Source organism: Capsicum annuum, chromosome 12 (genome assembly GCF_002878395.1).
Source record: "Capsicum annuum cultivar UCD-10X-F1 chromosome 12, UCD10Xv1.1, whole genome shotgun sequence".
In the NCBI taxonomy this organism is placed as follows: domain Eukaryota; kingdom Viridiplantae; phylum Streptophyta; class Magnoliopsida; order Solanales; family Solanaceae; genus Capsicum; species Capsicum annuum.
This window is the reverse complement of record NC_061122.1, coordinates 20,258,097-20,262,805: the sequence shown is the minus strand read 5'-3', so window position 1 is coordinate 20,262,805 and position 4,709 is coordinate 20,258,097. Positions and strand designations below refer to the sequence as shown.

Here is a 4,709-nt window from a genome sequence, read left to right as displayed (position 1 = left end):
ATATATTAAAAAAGTATGTAATTTAATACAACAAAATTATTAGTATTTGATTGAGAAAAAACATTTATGTTTGTTAGTGATAGTGGAGATGGCTTATAATGGTGGTTGCAGTGACAATGATTGATGTTAGTAATTAATAATGTTGGTGGTGATAATTGTGATGGTTGATATTGTAGTGACTAATATGATGGTGGCGATTAATGGTGGTGGTGGTTGTTGTGATGTGATGCTGCTTGATGTTAGTAGTTTAAGGTGTTAATTGTGTTGGTTGAAACATGAATGCATGATGATTGACGATGTGGTGGTGTTAGTCGGAGATGTTATTTGTTGTGATGGTGGAAATGGTTGTTAGTAGAGATAAATTATAGCGATGATACTAGTTGAAGTGGTGGTAGAGATGGCGTTACTAGTGACAATGGTGGTGGCGACCAAAGAATGTGTAGAGGTTGTGATGTATTAGTGGTAGTTAGCAGTGGTGCTAGTTGTGATATATGAGTTGGTTGATAGTAGGGATTGGCCGGTAGTGGTTGTTGATTGTGGTGCTGTTGACGGCAGTGATGGCGGTGAATATAATTAGAATAAAAGAGATAGTAGGTGTGGTAGCGGTTGACAATTGTGGTTGATAGCAGAATTTTTTGTTGATGGTGATTGTGATGGTGGAGGTGGTTGGTCGTGGTTGACAATGATGACGGTGGCAGAGGTGGTTAGTGTTGGTGACTGTTGATTATGAATAGAGTGGTGAATATTATCTAACACCAGAATATCCCTTCAGACCTATTAAGACTTGGTTCTAGATCTGAATGATTAAGACCTATTCAAACCTATTAAGAGTTAAAACCTTAATAAAAAATAAATGCACTTAATAGTCTGAAGTCTGAACAATTCAGATTCGAACCTCCATTAAGTGCAAACAAATGAGACCTGAGTCTCGTTATTTTTTATTTTTTTTTTGTAAAATAAAATATAGAGAAAATTGTCAAAAAAGGAGGAAATAGATAAATACTAATACTGTATTTATACTGACTAGAGAATGCGTCACGTCAGTAGTTTCTTATTTCTCCTAGTAGTTTCTTATTTCTCCTTTATATATATATTGATTGATTATTAATTCGAGCGAATCTCCGGACCAATAAATTGTTCACAAAACTCTATATAGAAAATGGTTCACTTTTCACATCTCATTGATTTTATTTTTAATAAATTTTGATGATACTTTAGTAGTGTTATAATTATAAACATATTTTTTAACAATTTCTATCAAATTTAATACATAGAGTTAGATAAGTATTTTTCTGGGGTCAATAATATTGACTTTTCATAAACCTTTTTTTTCTCTAATTTTTATCAAACTTAAAGAATCAAAATTATTAAGCTCAAATATAAAAGATCATCTTTTGTCAATTTATGACAAATTTAAAGGACAAAAAAACTATTAAATCCATAATTCACGATTTATTTTGAACCTACCTTCATATTTGAGGGACTATATATGTCACTTTCTCTCTTTTTGACATTTCAATGTGAAATTCTCCCAAAATGTAAAAATCCCCATGAAAAATATTTCTACAGCCTAGAATCTCCAATTGAAGCTTGAATAAGAAACTAGAACTTTCAGAAGCGGTAATAATGAAGGAATTATTAGGAAGATTGTCAACTCAAGCGAGTCCCACACTAATAAATAGTTCACAAGGGAAAATTGATTGAATTTTCACCTTGTGTTTAATCATAGCATTTGAGAAACACATTTTACTTTCAAAAATTCACAAATAACGAGATTTGACGTAAATACTATTTTTTCCTAGCATATGAAAATTTGAATTATTTGCTAGTTTTTTATTCCAAAATTAACTTGGGAAATCTATGACCAAGCGGGTCCTAAAAAGGACAAAAAACTATTAAATCCTTACTTACTCTACAAGCACACTACGACGAACACAAGGTTATGAGATAATAATGAATGAGATATTCAGTATAAGTCATATACATATACGAGAGAGTTGTATTAACAAAATTGTACATTACAATACTACATGATGTCCATAAAGCCTCTAGTCAGTCTAACACACTATACTATAAGTGATTAGTTGGCATAGGGCCCGTCATGCCCAACTAGGGACCTGTACATGCAATAAAAAATAATACTAGGCATAGAACGGCTCCAGGGAGAGATGGAGCTCACCAAAATATTAGCTGAAAACGGTAACAAGGCTTAACGTGGACATCTGCTATCCTGAGTATCTGAGCCTACATTGATAAAATATGATGGGCCGAGACGTCAGTACATAAACAACATGTACGGGTATGAAAGCAGACAGAATAACAGCTGAACAAATACAGAAGCTCATATCAGTTGAATGGTAAAGTGAAAACGTATGAGACAACAAATAACGCATATACGGTATGGACTAATAACTTACTCACTAACCTGGTAAGCATCATATATAATATTTAAAACAAACGTTCATTATAATATAGGACTTATACTTTGCTTAGGTGATACACTTATCCTATAAGTCGTACAAATGATCACAAGATGGCCTTCCGAAGGCAATCTGAGGCAAGTATAAAACATATGTTGCTTACATACTCATTTCTATGATTTCATATGTGTAATTGTAATCGCAGTCTATATCCAGGTACGCCCCGCCCAGGGGCTCACTATGATGGTCTGCCCGCAGGCCATATATGTCATATGTTGGCTCGAGTCAGGGAAAACCAATACATACCGTTCTAACTGACTTCAAATACAAATGATGCTACAAAGGCGGGTACGCCCAATGGTTGGGTTCGCTATAGTGGTCTGGTCTCGATCTTGTGCACAGAATCATATCGAGAGATATGCCAAGCCAAACCTATATACCCTCCGTCATTAATGTTTATCAAATAATGTCTTGAAGGCCTATGGCACATGAGTTACGATAATGATCATTTAGCTACCATATAAAAGTGAAGCTATGTTGTTATCATTTACTCCTAACGTGTAAGGACTTCAAATACAGAAACTAATGATAATATAGAAGTGTCATGGAAACTCAACACAAAGGGGGGAGAGATATACGAGTAAGCTTGATGGTAGAGCGAAGGAATGATATGTAAGGCAATATAAAGATTCTACTTCCATATCTCAGGAGAATTATACTAACATTAATAGGAAGGAGTACACAACGTAGGGTGGTACCTTAATGGCGAGGAAAGTTTTAGCTTTACATACCTTTAGTGCTCTATGATAGTATTCCGAGCCTCAAACAATTCAACCCGTGAAAGTGTTACCTTTATCCTTCCAACCACCCATTCAAGATCTCTGATAGCCAATCTACTAACTACAAGGATCACATATATATCCATCAATGATCTGTAGGTGCATTTAACAATTTTATTCAGCACCCTCCGATTATGTCCGAAACCAATCAAATTTCTTAACAAGGATTCGAAATGAATTCTAACTTTTCCAGTTTATTCAATTAAATGCCAAGACTATCCAATTGATATAAATCCCAGAAATTCCTCTTTTATTAAAATTTTCCATTTTCCCCTTTTTCTCAAGAACCCGATTCAAGGAGTAGTCCAATGATTCAAAATAAACATTTCCAAAATACTTATTTATAGCCAAATTCAAGAAAAGGATATGGAACTTACTTCTTGAAATCCAACTCCAACTTTAGGTTAGTGAAGTCACCTCTCAAAATTATTTCAAAAGCTATCACAAGGATCCCTTCCTCCCTTCCCCTTCTAGCGAAGTTCTTTGATGCCGAGAGAAGAAGAAGAATTTGAGTATTAGTACTCAACTATCGCCTCTAACTTTTTCTTAAATCTTTCTGTTGGTTGCTTAGTTGATTGAAAATAAAGAAGGAAAACAGAGAATCATAGTAACTAGTACTTTTCCCTTTTAACTTTCCCTTTATATTTGACCAAAGCCCCAGTGAATTTCAAATTACATCTTACTTCCTTTTTCTTTCTTTTCTTTTTTTCTTCAAATATAAAACTAGTACTACTGTACGCCTGTTTCCAACTAAAGTTCCCTTCTTTGTATTTTCTTATCACCTAGTACTTTTAGAAACTAAAGTGTGCGCCACTTAAAAGTAGTGAAGAATATAACTTATATACTCTAAATATATATATATATATATATATATACTATAATTCTCCATAAAAATACGTACACCTCATGTTTATTTAAAGTATTAAACTTGGATTCAAAGCTTCTCAAGGTGTTACAAATATATATACTACAATATATACACACACTATATATATAGTTATAAACTAATATATAAAGCATATATACATGTACACGTTAAATATATACTCTTTTGGAGTGTATATTCTATATATACACATATATACGTACCATTCAATATATATACTATTTTAAAAAATATGCTACAAGATATATACTACAATATAATGATATATATACTAATTTATAAACATATACACATGTATACGTTAAATATATTCTACTTTAGAGTCTATAAAAGATATATACACATATATACATACCATTTAATATATATGTACTACTTTAAATAAAACATTTACTACAGTATATACACACTATTTATATAATTATATATAGTTATATACTAATTTATAAAATATATACACATGTATACGTTAAATATATACTACTTTAGAGTCTATAAAAAATATATACACATATATACGTACCATTCAATAAATGTACTACTTTAAAACATATGCTACAAGAT

General features: G+C 32.2%; 1 long non-coding RNA gene across 1 annotated transcript; it reads right to left on the bottom strand.

Moving 5' to 3' along the window:
- Positions 1-1,930: 1,930 nt before the first annotated feature.
- Positions 1,931-4,024, bottom strand: LOC107849926. Its single transcript, XR_001668338.2, has 3 exons — positions 3,637-4,024; positions 3,212-3,320; positions 1,931-2,244 (listed from the first exon to the last, which is right to left on the bottom strand). It is a non-coding gene; the product is annotated as an uncharacterized LOC107849926 (long non-coding RNA).
- Positions 4,025-4,709: the final 685 nt, after the last annotated feature.